This window comes from Rhincodon typus, chromosome 24, assembly GCF_021869965.1.
Source record: "Rhincodon typus isolate 14 chromosome 24, sRhiTyp1.1, whole genome shotgun sequence".
In the NCBI taxonomy this organism is placed as follows: Eukaryota; Metazoa; Chordata; class Chondrichthyes; order Orectolobiformes; family Rhincodontidae; genus Rhincodon; species Rhincodon typus.
The window spans coordinates 35804826-35823582 of NC_063355.1; the positions used below are offsets into that span (position 1 = coordinate 35804826).

General features: G+C 39.5%; 1 long non-coding RNA gene across 1 annotated transcript in view; it reads left to right on the forward strand.

The window, feature by feature from the left end:
- Positions 1–18073, forward strand: part of LOC125486013 — a 28718-nt gene extending 10645 nt beyond the window's left edge. The window contains exons 2-3 of the long non-coding RNA XR_007264709.1: positions 3526–3692; positions 17714–18073. This is a non-coding gene — a long non-coding RNA (uncharacterized LOC125486013). The remainder of the gene's footprint in view (positions 1–3525; positions 3693–17713) is intronic.
- The last annotated feature ends 684 nt before the right edge of the window (positions 18074–18757 follow it).

The following is an 18757-nucleotide window of genomic DNA, read 5'->3' on the forward strand; positions in this document are numbered from 1 at the left end:
TCTAAAATAAGCTATGCACAGGAAGGCTCATCAGGATTCCAACACTATTAATCAGCCTGAAATCAGGAAAATGCTATTTGTCTGTATTTTCTGTGATCCCAGTTTTGAATGCACAGGACACAATCTTTGCTCTTGCAGAGTTCCCCTGAGAGCACAACCTCAATTCCAATTGGCTGGTATGCTGCATGGGCAAAGCTTCACTGAAGATTGGTGAACATCAGAAGTTGGACGGATGACACCAGTAGCTCGGGACGAGGGGTAGCAGCGGCATCAGCCGCCAATGCTCTTTTCAGATGGGATCAGTCAGATTAATCCTGCTCCTTTTATCTCTACATTCAGGTGGATACTTGATCTACCTGCCCACAGGGTCCTATTGTGTGAGGGAGCTCAGTGAGTGAAATGCAGAATTTTTAAATATTGGTAATTTAGTTAAATTGTGCTTATAATGTTAGATTGTGTATATGATATAATGTACTTATAATGTTCCAGATGTGCACTCCTGCCACAACCATATTTACCTTTTCAAGCATGATATTCCCTGGTAAACTGTAACAGGCAATGAATAGTTGGAGAGAGAACAAAGTGTTCACAGAGGAGAATGCTGGAGAGAAGGCAATTAAAAGAGAACAAAAAAGAAACTGAGGAAGAGCAACTAGAAAATAAGTCATATTTAGTGTACTTAACTATATTTAATCATAGCTGTGAACAATCTTACATATTTTTAGGGCCTGCATCCACAGAATAGGAACACAGAGAGAATGAATGAAATCATGCATTGATTCCACACAGAGGAAATGTGATCTGTAAAATCTAGTGATAAGGTACCAGTCTGAATACAAAGACGGAGTATAGATTGGCTTTGTTTTATTTCATTCATTTGAACTTCACAGAATCACAGAAGTGTAATGGCTCAGAAGGAGGCCATCAGCCTATTGTACCTGCACCGGAGGCCTCTCCTAGTCCACTACTCACTGACTAGCTTACTGAGGTCCCTTAGAAAGTGTGTCACAGCCAGATGTACAAACTCCAGCAATGTGAATTGTTCTGCTTTACTCCTTGCCAAAACAATTTCCCACTAATAATATGAGCGTGTTTATTCAATCTCCCAATTAAATATAAAAGATTTTGTACAGCTGCAGTCTAATTTCCTCTTCATTTAGATCTTTAAAAGAAGTAGTAAATTTGGGAATCACTGAAGGATAACAACTACTACATTATATTGATGTTATTTCTGGTAATTACATTACTAAGAGGAGAAAGTAGTGACATGGAAGTGTTACTGGACTAATAGCCCAGCAGTCTAAATTAATACTCTGGTGATGTGGGTTTAAATTCCACATGGCAGCTTGTGGAACTTGAGGGCAATGATTTTTTTTAAAAAGTGGAATGAACATAAAGCTGATCTTAGTAATGATGACCTCGAATTCATCACTGATTGACTAGTGCACTACATAGTATGAAACCTATAATCCTTACCTGGTCTGACCTGTATATGACTCCAGATCCACACCAATGTCATTGACTGTGAAATGGCCTGGCAAGACATTCAGTGCAGGAGAAATTAGGCCTTACCAGCTATGTCTACATCTCATGAAATAATGAAGAGTTACTGTTATTGAGACTTTACAGTGTGCACATTGGCTTCTGCATTTTCTACATTATAACAGTGATTGCACATCAAAAGTAATTTGGTGGCTCTAAGTTGCTTTGAGACATCCTGAAGCTATGAAAGGCACTATATAAATGCCACTTGTTCTTAATCTTTGTTTTGGTAGGCGGAGTAGGTAGATGATAGTAAATGAAAATAGTGAATGACTGTGAACAGGAGAAATGACTTACTGTACAGTTAAGAACATACAAATTTAAATCAAAAAATTGTCTGGCAAGGTAAACTGGACCTGACATAAGAGGGAGATTTTTACGTTGAACAACTGTGGCCATGAGGCAGAGTGAATCTGGAATTCCGCAGGGAATATGTGATGGGAGAATATCTCACATTTATAAGAACACCATTCAGATCTTCCTTTTATTGACATGAATAGGAGACAATCCAGCAGTTTCTGGCCTTGAATATTTTCCATTATGCACTTCCCCGAGGTGCTACTTTAAAAAAAGACCAACATCCAAATTTCAGCACAAAGTTTGCTATATTCTATCCTCATCAGTGGAGTTAATCTGGGGTTGCAAATCTCTTTTTGAGATATCCTGAAGACTTAAAAGGAGCCAGCCTGCCTTTTTCTCTCTCTTTTTTCCCCTCTCTTTCATCCCTCCTACAGTTCTCATTCTCTCACCGATTAATGTTCTGTTCAGTTCCTGACTCCTAGATAATTTTGGCTGCATCTTTACAAATGAGAACTGCATCCTCATTGCAATGGCATAGTTTTCAGTGTCTCAGCTCACACTGGATAATAGTCATTTGATTGAGATGGCCTGAACCTGTGGATGTTACCGAAACATGGCTCAGGGCTTTTGGGAAATGAAGAGAGAAACGTGGAGAAAAACAGAAATGATAACTTGTCAGTGTGCATAATGCTTTCTCTAACAATATCTAAGGTTTGCTTGGAATCGACCCAATAATTAATTGACCTCTTGCTTGGTTTTTCAAATCTCTAGGAATTAATTAAAGCCGGTACTGATCAGTAATGGAATTCTGAGCAGTGTCTACTTACCCCTCTGGGAATTGGACTTCATGATCCCTTTCCACTTATAGCCTTTAGCAACCAGGGAAAAGGGGATCCTGATACCATCTGGCTGGTCTGAATTTGAACCTTGGTCTCAAAAGGTGAAAGGCCATTGTTGTAACATAATGCAGTACTCATTTTCCTTTTAAACTAAAAAATGAATGCTGGCCTTTCACCTCTGAGGCCCAAATTAGGATTTAGTCAAGACAGATGGAATGATATGGTCTCCTGACACCAGTAATTGTCTCAAGTGAAGTAGATTTTTTTAAGACTGTCAATCTAGTATTGGGATAATTAGCACAATATGTCTGCTCAAATTTGTAGCATTTGCCACTTGTTGGGGCACTGCCACTTGGGAAGAAGAACAGAAATGTTTAATTGGTGCAGTGGGCTTGTTAAAGCCAGTTTGGGTTTTAGAGCCATTATCAAGTGAGTTTATGATGCAGGCCCACTGTATGTTGCTTTCTCCTATTTACCTGACTTCCTGTCAACACTTCAAATAAAGGCCAAAGTTCCATGATTCCCATTGGAAGGAAATTGACTTTGTGCATTTAGTTTTACCTGGAGACATCAAAGTGTTAACGTTGGGCAGGTGGGCCTCTGATGGTACTACTTTCCCAGATTGGAGTGTTTATATAGACTACTATTGATAATTGAGCCTGTGAATCTGGCACTGTGAGTAATAACATCCATATCACAGTGGCATACAAAGCAGGAAGGTGTCAGGCTCAGTCACATTTATTGAATGAAGTAATATCAGTCAAGGCAACACAAAGGCGCTACAATTAAGTTAAGCTCCCTCAGCATAAGGAAATTAAAAAAACTGTGATGTTTCCTGCTCCAGACTACTGTCCAGTGGATATAGAGGGAAGTACATGTGTGGATTTTGGATCGTGACAGTATTGGACTTGAATGCAGGACTCTCTGCAATTAAATACACCAGTGAAGACAGTGAGAAGTGCAACTGAGAGGCAATTGGAGAACAGCTGCTGTATATGACACCAATTTCAGGTAACGTTATCGGGCTCAAACTTGGTTATAACCATCTTCAGAGATAGTAGACACAGTTCACGTGTATTGGTATTGAGGGAAGCAGCACACATAATTGTTCCTCCTACAATACCTAATTATAATATTGACCAAAGGGAGGGGCCACATTAATGCAGCTTAAGTGGACGGTTGAGTAGCATGGAATCCCATTCCTCTTGAGTAGCATCAGAAATGGTACAGCAAGTTGGAATTTTATTGTAGAGAGCGTGAGAGACATTTTGGACATTTGCTGTTTACATCAATATGACTGCACCATAATGGTAACAGTGAACTCCTGCTAAAATAAGTACTGCAGGGGTGTGGATTAGAAAGAAAGGAACAAAAGTGATGTTTAGCCTTGGTTAATTTGTCTGCCTTTAATCAAAAGAGAACAACACTTTTTTAGGGCTGTGTTCTGGTTCATTGCACCCTGCCACTTGAGGTGGCAGCTTTACTATTAACATTCAACAGTAGAACTAAAGAGCAGTGATTGACTCCTGATACAAGAGACAGAATTACACATTGCCAGCACAGCTGACCGCCTCCATTTAGCCATTCCAGTTTGATGAAGACAATTTGCATAAATATCACCCTGCAAAACTCCCTGTGGGCACTGAATGAATCTGTTTTCTATGAAGCAAACCTTTCTTTTCTTTTCTAATCTTTTAAACCATTTCTGTCTCTGCTGTTTTACCTCCTTTCTCATCTCATAAAAAAAGCTAAATGCTCTGGCTTCTTTTTAAAAGAAGCTGAATTACTAGACAAATTACATCTGCATAGAACTTGCCTTTTTTAATTACAATGTTACTTGGCTATGATTTCCTTGTCCTTCCTTCTAATATATAGGTAAAAACAGCTCTTTGGAGAATCAGAAGGGACTTCGGCAAAATGGATATATGTTTAGTTTTTCATCCATTATTAATGTTATTGTGGTTATTTGCAAACATTCTGTAGACTTAGCATGGTTAAAAGAGAATCGCAACTTTAAGTAGGGCATTCTAATTGTCTGGAACCAAAGCAGAAGTTGCTGGAAAAGCTCAGGAGGTCTAGCAGCATCTGTGAAGAAAAATCAGAGTTAATGTTTCAGGTCTGGTGACCCTTCCTCAGGGTGGTTCTGAGGAACAATCACAAGACCCGAAACATTAACTCTGATTTTTCTTCACAGATGCTGCCAGACCTGCTGAGCTTTTCCAGCAACTTGTTTTTGATCCTGATTTCAGTTTTTATTCTAATTGTCATCGTTGCATTTAAAGAAACATTCACACTGTCAGGACTCTTGTTGAAGAGAGACTTTTGCAATTACAACTGAAAACAAAAAATGCTGGAAATCACAGGCTACAACTCTCTTTCATTCAGACCCATGTAACTGATGATTGAAAAAATACAAACTGGCAAAGATACCTTCACTAGATAACTGTAGATCTAAAGGCAAGGATATGTAGCAAAAGGAAAGACTGTTCAACCCAGTTAGGCAAATTGTTTGTTACACGTCAGTTCTAAGGATGTACAACACATCTAATAACTTGCTGAAGTAGATATTCTGTAATCAGTAACATGTTTTCAAACGCTGGGAAAAAATTTAGCTTAGCCTGGTCCTGACAACCCTAAAACCTATTTATTCCAGCAGGAATTATTTGATAGTGATGAGAAATGGAAGCTGTGGATTATTTCCTAATCCCCATCTACAAACACTTGCTTCTGCCCTGACTGAAAGAGATTAATTCAGAACAATTCCTGGACCTTACTAGGAGTATGACACCATACATTCATTACGTAACAGTTTGTTTCCTGAAAGATGGTTTCCTTTAGTTTTGATTTTACTTTTGATCTTTAACATGACTCCATTGAGATTAAGTTTAGATGGTCTTGAAACGAATTCTCAAGATGGAGCATATTACAATAATCATATCTGACAAAATATAACATGTTAATGAATCTAGAATAGAACAAGCAGGAGCAGTGATGCCTAGTAGCATGTTATAGAACAAATCACTTTCTTGGAAAAAGACTCCTGTTGTGCAATGAAAACCAACACATCAACCTGACCAACATAGGATTAAATGAGAGCTTTCTGGGTATAATTCAGTTAATTCAATGTGAGAGAATGTTCTTGAATTCTTTTTACATTTCATGTAGATCAGCAATTCACTGTATGTTATTTCTGACCTTCACTAAAATATCCTAATGTTTGCAGGATGATGGTTTGATGTTATTTGTGTGTGCTGTGCCTGCTGACTGATCACATCACTGAGGAGCTGCTTTGTTTCTGATATTGCCCACACTGGTTCATTAGAACTGTCAATAATGGATGCTGACACAGATGCTGTTGTCATCTCGGTATTTGCTGCACTATGAACAGCTACTGAAATTGATGAGGAATACAAACGTCTGGAAGCTCAGGACCAGCAGCAACCACCTTTGGATATGGAGCAACCTTATAATGCAAAGTTTCCAGAAAAAGAGACCCACAGTGGTTCGCCTTAAGGGAGGTGATGGCCTAGTGTTATTATCGCTGCACTGTTAATGTTCTGGGCACCTGGGTTCGAATCCCACATGGCAGATGATGGAATTTGAATTCAATAAAATATCTGGAATTAAGAATCTAATGATGACCATGAATCCATTGTTGATTGTTGGAAAAACCCATCTGGTTCACTAATGTCCTTCAGGGAATAAAATCTGCCATCCTTACCTGGTCTGGCCTACATGTAACTCCAGACCTACAGCAATGTGGTTGACTCTTAACTGCCCTCTGGGCAATTAGGGATGGGCAATAAATGCTGCCTAGCAGTGATGCCCTCATCCCATGAATGAATAAAAGAATAAAGGAATGTCTTCCAGATGAGAAGGGGGCAGTAGCACCGCTGAATGAGGATGGCCCAGGACACTGTTCCAAAACTGTGTTATCTGCTGTAGCTTACAAATCTAGCACACAAGTGCAGCAGGTAATCAGGAAGGCTAATGGAATGTTGGCCCTTATTTCAAGGGAGTTGGAGAATAATAGTAGGGAAGTCTTACTGTAGCTGTGCAAGGTTGTACTGAGCCCACATCTGGAAGACTGTGAGTAGTTTTGAATCTAGAAGTAGTGGCATTGAAGCCGAGGATTAACCACGATCATATCAAATGGCAGAGGAGACTAGACAGCCGTTATAGTCTTCTCTTCCCCCTACTTCTTATGTTCCTAACAACTGGAGAAATAAACTGGCTTCAGTAATCTGGGGGTGAAGGAAGAACAAATGGGAACCAGATTCCCAGAAGAGAGTGTTAGAGAAACTCAGCACGTCTGGTAGCATCTGACAATAGAGAAACAGAATCAATATTTTGAGTCCAGGATGACTCTTCTTCAGCACTTCAGTTCTGTCATTCTGGTGTTGAAACATTAACTCAGTTTCTCTCTGCACAGATGCTGCCAGAACTGTTGAGTTTCTCCAATATTTTATGTTTTTATTTCAAATTTCCAGATAACTTCATTATCTGCATATATTTTCTAACAGGCGTTAATAAATAGAAGTCAAGATTGGAAATCTTGTAAATGCGAAATATGTGGCTGTATTTATTTCAGATTTCTAGCAGCCATATATTTTGCATTTACAAGATTTCCAATCTTGACTTCTATTTATCAACTCCTGTTAGAAAATATATGCAAATAATGAAGCTATTGACAGGCCTATTATGTTAATCTCTAAAGTGAAATGGTCTGTCAATAATTACTATCTGGAGCTATTCACAATGAAAGAAAACTTGGACCCAGCAGCATGGGCTGTTTGTGCTATACTTAATCAGTAGTCACTAGGTTCAGGTAACATTTTCAAAATTTGAACAGGTCACTTCTGGCCCAACACCAACATAAAGTGTGGCAGCTACAAATTGCTTATCCCAACTGCTCCTCACTGATATCTCCCAAACTCCTCCTCAAGCAATACTTTGTCCATTCAACCACAATTGCATCCATTTCCATGGATACAACAGAAACATTAGATTCACTTTCAATTCTATTACTGTCTGTGATTCTAGATAGGCACCAAGGCTGAAGAGATGTTAGACTTGTCAAGCGCTGTGCCTTTTCTTTTCTCCTAGAGGCTGATTTGCCTCCATTTATTTTGACACTTCAACAAGGTGTGCAGATTAAGCCTTATTTTCTTCCCTGTGACTGAAGCCAATTTTTTTGGAAAAACATCTGTCAGGTCATAGACTTTTACTTTTATTGAAAGATCAAGAGTGAGACTCAATTTCTGAGTGCACCATTCTGTGCTCGTTAACACACAGACCCCATTACCCCATTCACCTATCACCACCCAAATCTTACTAAGAAGCTCCCCTTTTACACCAAGCAGAACTTTTTTTTCACTTCTAGTATCCCACTTCTGCTTAAGGGACTGGGGTGGATCTTCACTTTGAAGAACAGAGGAAAATGGATGAAAATGCATCAGCTGTCTTTTGAAGTAAATAATAAGATGTGCAGCCTATAATCCCCCACATCTTCCCTTCAATTATCCCATATTTTCCCCTTTGTCTCTGTCGTATTTCCCTAAACATCTTCCTATTCTCTACTTATCTTCCCCATAGTTCCCATCACCATCCTGCCCCAACCACCCCGCAATACTTTCCCCACAGTTTGCCCCACATTACGTTTTACATAACAAAAACAGAAATTGCTGGGGAAACTCAGCCGGTCTGGCGGCATCTGTGAAAAAGAGAAACGGAGTTAATGTTTCATGTCCAGTGACCCTTTTTTCTCTTCACAGATGCTGTCAGACCTGCTGAGTTTCTCCACCAATTTGTTTTTGTTTCAGATTTCCAGCGTCCACAGTTCTTTGCTTTATTGCCACATTGTGTTTTGTTGGGTGTTGAATGTATAACACTGTCTAATCTCCCAAAGTAATGCTGCTCATGTCCATAGAACCTTCTGCAAGAACTCTTAATTTTGCAACTTGATCTATACAGACATTATCTTCACACCAGCTCAGAGGCTCTGTTCCTATCCGCCCTCACTAAGTAATTATGTGACATCAAATACATCTTGTGTATGTGATCATCATCATTATATATGTCTCTGACAGTAATCACATTACTCTGCATCTCCCCTAAGTCTTTGACTGTATTATATTTACAAACAAAAGATCTCCCCTAAGTCTCAAACTTCACAGAGTTAGTTTCTGTGCTTTAACCAATCTTCTAGATTTGGTTCTGATCTCATTCTGAGTTTGAGAATATTCTGCACTCTCCTTTCTGTTACAGTGTATGCTCCTCTCCCAGTGGATGTAGAGGTTTCTTCTTCTTATATATCCAAGTTTCTGTTGCTTCCTTGTTGAAATGTATCAATGCAGTACGTATTAAGTCCCACTAAGATGTTATTATGCAAAGTTAAAGCAAATGGGATTGGTAGTAATATATTGGCATGGATTGAGAATTGGTTACCCAATCTGAAAATTGTTCACATGCCTGTGTTGCTGTGATGCGACGCTGTTCTGTTATCCTGACATCCTGGTGAACTTAAAAGATAAATTTGTGTTTTTCTTGACTGAGACAATCATTCCATTCACTGACTCCAGGGACATTGTTCCCTTATTGTGTAACTCTCATTTATAACTAAGATGTTAAGGAATTTCTAGTCCCAGAAGGTAATGAATGTCTGGAATTCTCTACCTCAGAGAGTTGGGAAAGCTAGATCTCTGAAAATATTTAATGAGGAGGTTGATAGTGTTTTGAAATATTAGGGAGTTGAGGGCTATGAGGATTTGAGGGTATGAACAAGGAGTTGAATCCTGGAATAGATCAGTCATGATCTTGTTGCATTGATGAGGAGGCTTGAGGGGCCAAAATGGCCTACTTCTGCTCCTATTTCCTATGTTTTTATATTCAATGCTTCTTCATCTAGTATTTTTTCCTGCCATGTTTTGCTGCATGTTTGGGGTCTAACACTGCTTGGTTCTTTCAAATTAACAATGCATGAGTCCATGGAACTTTCTACAAGAACTCTTCATTTACAACTTGATCTATACACCCATTAGGCCACAGTTTCCAAAGAGTGACAATCCTACATAGATTGCTACTTTGCTCCTTTTTTACACAACCAAAAAGCTCTGCATATCTGACAGGAGATTCCTTTGAGGGCACCTTTAGAAATGCAGAACTGTATTTCCGTTCTGACAGGTCTGTCAAACCACACCCCTTTTTATGCGGTAGTGGAAGAGCAGGGGTCTTGGATCTGGAGAAGGAGGGATTGGGTCTTGCAGCAGAGAAGGGGGGAGTCCAGTACGGAACAGTGTAAAAGCTGTCAGGTCCAGAGGTGGGAAAGAGAGTCAGGTCTGAGAGAATGCATGGGGTCAGGGGGATACTGAGTGGCATGGAGATGGAGGGGGCTGATGGTGTTGGCCCGTTTGGGCAGAAGGAGGCAGTTAGGTCATTGACCAAGAGGTGTCAAGTGTGGGGAGAGGCAGATTGTCAAGCCAGGTGTCTTTGGGAGGAGTAGCTAAGGGTGTCTGAAATTAGTTGGGGGATCAGTTTAGCAGATTCTCAGGAGTTAGACTAAGTGTTTAATATTCTAACCTTTGCTGAGTAACAATTTCTTTAAACTGAAGCAAAACCCTCCAAATCCTCCAATTTAAATGAATACTTTCAGAGAGTTCCAGGCAGAGGAGAATTGTCCAGTAGAATCTTCCATTTCCCTGGAAATTCCTTTGGGGTCCACTAAGATGGGCATTCTGCAGGGTTCCCATGCACAACTCTCATCTGCTCTGCATTAGCATCTGTCTGGCCATAGTAAAATCTGGGCCATATTTTAACACTAGGTTACATCTTCTGCTCCCTTCCAGCTCTCACTATCTAATCCTGTGACTCTGACATGATCACTACATCGTCATCATCATTCATCATGTTTGCTGTTAATATTAATCCCATTACTTCACACTCAATATTGCTAAGTGCCACATTTAACTCATTCAGTTGAGCTAAGACTGCTTAAGAGATCCACTTGTCTAATATCTCTTCCAGTGTATATGAACACATTAAACATTAACATGGCATAGATGTCAATCACTGTTGCAATGGCTTTTTATTAACAGACAAAAGAAATACATAAATGAAAACCGAAAGAACTGTGGATGCTGTAAATCAGGAACTAAAGCAGAAGTTGCTGGAAAAACTTAGCAGGTCTGGCGGCATCTGTGAAGAAAAATCAGAGTTAACATTTCAGGTCCAGTGACCCTTCCTCAGACCTGCTGAGCTTTTCCAGCAACTTCTTCTGTAGCTTGTGAAAAGAAGTAGATACTTTTGGAGGTGTGTTTTAGTCAAACTTCTTCCACTTTTTGAATGCTGTTTTTATTTTCAAAGCTAATGCTGGGGAGGGTGTGGTGGAAATAAGCAAAAAGGAAATTAAGCAAAAGATTTTTTAAAAGTCTTTTTTAAAGTTAGAAATCAATCTCAAAAGATTGACTTGGGTTCTTATAAAAAATAAGTGAAATTAAAAAGATAAAAGTAGAAACTGCAGGGAAAGAGATTACAAAATAACACAGATGAGGAAGATCAATTGTCCCAACCTATCTTATCCAATCTGAAAGAGATGAAACTGAGAAGTGTTTCAATATTTTATTTAAAATGATATTGCCTTTCTTCGTAGTGCAGTGATGATGCCGCAGCTAACATCAAAGCTTATTTATTATTGATCTTTGTTTCAGTTTTAAGTGCACAAGCCAAAAATGACTATCTAAAGTTAATTTTCCACCTTTTTCCCAGGCTAGAGAGCAATCTAAAAGTCAGGTGGCACAGGCATGCATCTGATCACGACGAATGCACACACAGAAAGACCAGGTTGATGCAAAATTCTAGGGTTTGTGATTGTTACTTTATTCAGCCTGAGTATGTGAGACAAGCATGATAGGTGTTTGACAAATCCACCAGCACTACTGCTAAGAAAGCTCAGTAGATCACATACCAATTACCTTGTTACGAGCTGATCAGCAACTCTCAGCAAGTACCTTGGCCTATCAAAGATCTTGACAAGTGGCACAATTGCATGTCAAAACCACTGACCAATCAGGAGCCAACAGCCTTTGGGTCCAACAACAAGAATGTAGGTCTTTCTTTCCCTTTTGTATCTCAAAGTTGGAGTCACAGGGAATTATGTAAGTCAGTCATATACTCTTATACAAAGAGATGGAGGACCAGTGCTTGACCTAAGTCATTGTTGGGACCTACATTCAAGGCTAATACCGACTGATGAAATGGAAAATATCACTGCTTGCTGTCCATGTCAGATGGTAGCACTTTGTCTCTGAGTCATCCAGTTCTAGCTTCAAGCCTCTTTGCAAGATTTGAGCACAAAATCTAGCTTGAGACTCCAGGGCAATAGTTAGGCATTGCAGCAGATCCAGAGACTGTCTTTCAGATGAAATATTAAACTGAGGCCCCAGTTGCCCTTTCAGGCAGGTGAAAAGTTTGACACTATTCTGTAGAAGAGCAGTGGAGTCCTGGCCAATATTTATTCATTTATCAACATCACAAAAACAGATCATATTGCATTGTTTATTGTGGTAGCTTGATGCTTGCAAATTGGTTGCTGTGTTTCATATTTTACAGCTCCTGACTTGCACTTTAGAAGTACTTCATTTGCAATAATGTACTTGGAGACTTCAGAAGGGCTACCTGCTCTCAAGTGACGGGTAGCTAATTAAGATAGGCTACAGGCCTTAATTAACCAATTACAGACACTGACTGGAATTTTCTAATGGGCCTGTGAACATCCACTGTTTGGGGACCAGGCATTCCGTCAGGAGGTGGCTGACTGCAGTCAATTTTTTTGATTTAAAAATTTTAGCTCTAAAGTGCCCAAAGGGGACATCCCAAAATGGTGGCGCTCTCTCTCTCTCTCTATCTCTCTTTCTCTTTCTCTTACCTGAACTGCAGGGATCTCATTCCAAACTGCCTGGCCTTCCTGTTGGTCCTCCAGCTTTGAGAGCCCACTGACCATCTTTAATTGGATGACACATTCGCCCTCTGGTCTCTAATTGGCCAAGTTGAGAGAAATCACTGCCAGGTGACTGTACCCCACAGTGCAGGCTTATGACCCTCATTTGACCTTGATGCCCGGGTCCCAACCCAAAAGACAAAATCCTCTCTCAAATGTTCCAGTTCCCATTGCAAACATCTTTCACTGTGAGGAGTACAAAAAAAATCATAAACAGTTGAAAAATTGCACATAACATGTAAAGGCATTAAAGCAGAAGAATGTTAGCAATCCATCAGCATCATAAAAAAAGGGCAGGTTGACATCTTTGACATATACCATTTGTTAAACCCGACTGCAATGAGGTTTGACACGGCAAACATTTGACCTCGTCTTTTCTGTTCTCATCTGCACTTCCAGTATTTATTTCAGATTCCCAGCATTTCCAGTCATTTCTTTTTCAAAAGAGAGCAGGTTAAGAGGTGCTCTGATGATACTTGGTGATCACTGAATCCAATATCTGTTCAATTTACTGGAATTTTATTTTTCTATTTCAATTTCAGAAAATCCAATTTAATCTTTATTGACTGAATGATAAATAGCATTAGGTTAGAAGCCAACAGAATTTCAGAAAATTTTCTGTTTCGAATGCTGATGTAATCCAATCCAAGTGAAAAAATCTAATTGTCTAGACCTTAATCCACAGGAAAATCTCCTTATGCAAACAGATGCTTCTTGCTACTCAACGTCTTCAAGAATGTTAACAAAGAAAGAGATAAAGATCACGAATATGAGTATTCTATAGTACATACCAAGTAAAGGATAACTTACTCCTACCTGGCACTGTGTGGCTTGTGGGTGTCTCAATATCAGTTCCTGCTCAGGTATTGTAAAGAACAGGGAGAAAATGATAACTCACTTATGTCTGGTATTATGGTTTATGAATGTCTCAACCTTAACCTCTATGTCTTAAAAGTATCACAGTATCAGTTGCCGTGTGTACCGAATAGACTGCAAAAAAGGAAACATGCTGATACTTATGCATGAGTAATGTATATGGGGAGAAAGGTAAAATTAATTTACCCTTTTGTACAGTTTAAAATGTCTGTAGCCCTTTTCCTCTCCCATATATACACAATACCAACTGCATGAACTGGAAGAATTTACGATTTTTGACATTTATAGAGTAGACTTTAACACTTCCCACCCAAGGGTAACAGTATGAGCTGGGCACAGTAGTTAAGATTATGGGAGGAATCATCATAGATCATAGAATCGCCACAGTGTGGAAATAGGCCGTTCAGCCCAACAAGTCCACACTGACCCTCTGAAGAGCATCCCACCCAGACCCATCCTCCTAACCTATTCCTGTAACCCTGCATTTCCCATGGCTAATGCACCTAACCTACACATCCCTGAACACTATGGCCAATTTAGCACAGCCAATACACCTAACTTGCATATCTCTGGACTGTGGGAGCACCCAGCAGAAACCCATGAAGACACAGGGAGAACGTGCAAACTCCACACAGACAGACCCCCGAGGTTGGAATCGAACATGGGCCACTGGTGCTGTGAGGTAGCAGTGCTAACCACTGAGCCACCATGCCACTAAACTAATAGCTTAGGGGATAATATCTCTATACCAATGACATCCCCATCAGAAGCCATTCTGACATACCCATCAGTATCATTCTGCATTCCTGATGTTTTTTCATTTTTACCAATAATAATTACTTTAGTTGGGCTACCTGGTCTGGCAATGTGACATGCAAGAGTGTGCAATATTTGTATATAAAATTAGTGAAGTATGGATTGAGCAACATAACTCCATCAATATTTCTCCAGTGGGAAATTTGCATTTTTAAAAACCACAGCCTGCATTTTAAAAACTAGCAGAATGAGTGTGAACACATTTTATAAGTTTAGGTTAGAGCAGTTATGCCTATGTCTGTATCTTAAACATCAAAGTTGGCATTGTTGCAATAGAATTTACAAACATTTAGAGCTCCATCTGGGAAAGTGAAACTGCTCAGCAATGTTCACATTACCCCTTTAAGGCAGCCCACAGTTACCATGGAGACAAGAAAGGGGCCAGCTAATTAGTTGACTGCCAATTACATTAATTAAGGGCTGAAGTAAAATCTGATTTAATTACTTGTTTATTATGTTACAGCTAAGTATTCAGTTTATAACCTATATCACTGGACTATGTTGTTCTTTGAAACCACTAACAAATTGCAAGCTCCACTCAAAAATGTTCAACTGACTAGAAATAATAAAACCATTAATTTTTCAAGTAAGGGATGCCAATGTTGGATAATGGAACTCTTCACAATATCTCAGTTAAAGTTATCCCCAGTAAGATGCAGACACAATGAGCCGAATGGCCTTCTTCTGTACTGTATCATTCTATGATTCTGGGCAAGATGCAAGGTAACTCTTCCAAGCTGCCTAACTCACTTAAACCCAACTTCAGAAAAGTTGCACTTCAGTGACAATTCCCTTACAAACTGTTCTGCAGCCTTTACTAAGTAAGCTTGGCAGTTTAAGGCCTTCACTGCAAAGGTGTGGACGATGTTGTGTTATGGGCCCACGCTGATTAGGAAATGATGCGAGGTTGGTCTATTTTGTTTTCACACAGATTCCTATCATCAGCATCAAGAATAAGACCTTTGTCCCATCAGTTTGGCAGTTGAGTGAAACATTCCCCTTGAGTGATGATATTCATTAACATTCCAACCCATCATAAACTTCAAAATGGAATGGGACTTTTATTTGCACCTGATGAACCCATGTATTATTAAAAGACTACTCATATTTTCAATAAATGTTATTAAATGGTTTCTTCGGTAAAGATGGTGAAGAGTTTAGAAGTAGGCCATACTGATCACACAAGGTTCTGCTTTCAATCTTTTTTCTTTCCTGATCTCAACTAAAGGTAACAAATTGCCTCAGCACAGCTGATGTGAGTAACTACCTTTGTGTTTAAGCTAATAAGGGCACTGGTGGTGCAGTGGTAGTGTCCAGACCTCTGAGCGAGGAGATCCTGGTTTGAGCTTTAAAGTTGTGTTATAACATCACTGAGCAGGTTGATTAGAAAATATCTCAAACTATTTCATTTTGGAAGGTCAAATTTGAATGCAGAATACAGAGTTAATGGCAGGATTCTTGGCAGTGTGGAGGAACAGAGGATCTTGGGGTGCACATACATAGATCCCTCAAATAGGGTTGATAGGGTTGTAAAGAAGGTGTATGGTGTGTTGGCTTTCATTGGCAGGGGAATTAAGTTTAAGAGCCATGAGGTTATGCTCCAGCTCTATAAAACTCTGGTTAGACCACACTTGGAATATTGTGTTCAGTTCTGGTCACCTCATTATAGGAAAGATGTGGAAGCTTTAGAGAGGGCGCAGAGGAGATTTACCAGGATGCTGCCTGGACTGAAAGGCAGGTCTTATGAGGAAAGGTTGAGGGAGCTAGGGCTTTTTTCATTGGAGCGAAGAAGGATGAGAGGTGACTTGATAGAGGTGTACAAGACGATGAGAAGCATAGCTAGAGTGGATAGTCAGAGACTTTTTCCCAGGGCGGAAATGACTATTACGAGGGGGCATAATTTTAAGGTGATTGGAGGAAGGTATAGGGGAGATGTCAGAGGTAGGTTCTTCACACAGAGAGTGGTGGGCGTGTGGAATGCACTGCCGGCAGTGGTACTGGAGTCAGATACTTTAGAGACTTTTAAGCGACTCTTGGATAGGCACATGGAGGATAGTAAAATGTAGGGTATGCAGGGTAGATTGATTTTAGTAGGATAATAGTTTGGCACAACATCGTGGGCCAAAGGGCCTGTACTGTACTATACTGTTCTATGTTCTCTGTTCTATGTTCTATTGATTGCATCTAGTGTTCTGTCATGGTAAAAATTGGAGTTAGACAACCCATAGTGAGAAAGTGTGGGAAAATTTATAAAGTCAAGTTGGTACAATTTCCGCATTGTAAAACAAACTTTTGGTGATACTGTGAAAAGAAAAGACAGTCAGAAAAATGATGTAGTGCCTTTCATGATCTCAAATGTTCTGAAATTTTTACAGCCAATTAAGTACTTTTGAAGTGTAGTAACTGTTGCAGTGTAGTAAACTGTTTTTTTGTGAAGGCTTACAAATGAACAAAGACCATTTGGGAGGTCACAGAAGAATGCCTGAGTCACTGAAGTCAATGGCTTCAAAGGAAATGGGAAAAATGTAGGGTGGGAAAGGGATTATTTATATTTACAAATTTACATTGTCAGGACTACCAGCTAAGCCACTTAAAAACTGGATTACCTATTGCTACCCATATAAATGTTGGCAATAAAATAGATATTTTTCTGTGGTGCCACTACAGTTAAAGGAGAAGAATAAATGGAAGCAAATGTATTACGTTTCTCCACTTGAAGATCACACAATCGGGTGAATTTTGGTGTAGAATGTAGACTGAGCAGATGACAGGCTTGTGCTGTGTGTATCTGATGGTTTTTTTTTTGTGATCAGGCCTTATTTGACTTGCAAATGAGCACCAGCACTGCTTACTCTACCATGTGAGAGGGTGGAAAATCCACTGGGGTGAACGCTGAATGAAGTTGTGCTAATACCTTATATAATAGCTTATGAAGCTAAAGATAAAAAAAGCAGCAGATTCTAAGGGCAGGGAAGTTTCTTTAAGCACAATTAGCATCAAAGCAATCAATCTATGAAAGACTCTCAAGAGACCAAAACAACAGACAGAGTGCCAGGTGGAATTGGTAGAAACTAAAGAAATGGCATGGTAGCACATTGACGATATCTTTGGAAGTATATTGTTCAGACTGAGTTGAGGAAATATAATGCAGCATTTGATTGAGCTGGAGGGCTTCTTGCTGAAAGTGGAAAGTAAAATGTTCCATTTACTAGATGAGAATGAAATGACTTCAATAATAACTGTGTGGTAAGGAGGGTTGAACGAGAATTTGCAGCCAGGAAACCTGTGATAATGTACCTTCCACAGGTTTCACTGGATGTAATGAAATGTTTGATTTTTTTTACAGGTTTGCCATCTGCAGACAGCTATGTTGACAACAGAGAAGGGCAGAAGATTGTTGGAAGTGGAAGTGGGTCTGCTAATTACTGGTGGTAGTGTCCAATGAATGCAGAGGTCCAATTTTATGGGAGTACTCTTGGTGGGCGGGGCAAGAAGTCCTGTCTTCCACACATCTCTGTGCCTCCTGAGGCCCAGTAAATATGGCCTGGTGATATTAAATCTAAAAATGGTGTTAAATGAGAGGTACGTAGCCTCCTCAAAATATTTCAGTGACCAATCTGCACATTGAGAGTGGTTGATAACCTTCTCTGAGAAGCTAAAATGACCTTCCATGGACTTCCCATAGTGTCCTTGTCAGCAACACTCACATCCCATGAAAAAGAAATAAAACTCTTGCATTTTGCTATACATTATGTTTCTATTCTGTCTTTGTTTAGCGATATTGGTGTGATTTAAAACTCCAGAATTTCTTCAAATCATCATAAAACCCATTATGAGTCCATTTTTTCTGAAGTGCTCCTCAGCTGATAGGTTTTGCATTGTTAATGACATAGATTAAATGAAACAGGATTGAAACAGAAGTCCAGTAAGTGTTAGAGGGGAGAGGCGGCCAAGAGAAATATCCCAAAAATATGGCATAAAAGTAAATTACTGCCGTTGAAATAGTACATTAAAAAATATTTAGCCTATTGACAGCTGCAAAAATAAAACAAACCTAACAACTCATAAAATTATCATGAAATTCTGTAGTCCTGGTATCATTACATGAATGGCTTGATAATAGAGTAAATAAATTGAATGGAATTCTGAAAGAAATATACTTACAGCATAATCGAGGAGCTGTATTGCAACAAATGAACAATGTTTTTCGAATTAACTCACTCTTTTGTGCTGCCTCCCTGTTCATTGCCAATCATGGCTTGTGTTAACCTTAACATCAGGAATCACAGTGCCAATATCTGAATGGTCAACTATAGGAGAATGGGATGCAAGATGAAAAGAAGCTAGGCTCAAGATATCAGCTTCAATGAGTGGGTAGACATTGGTTAAT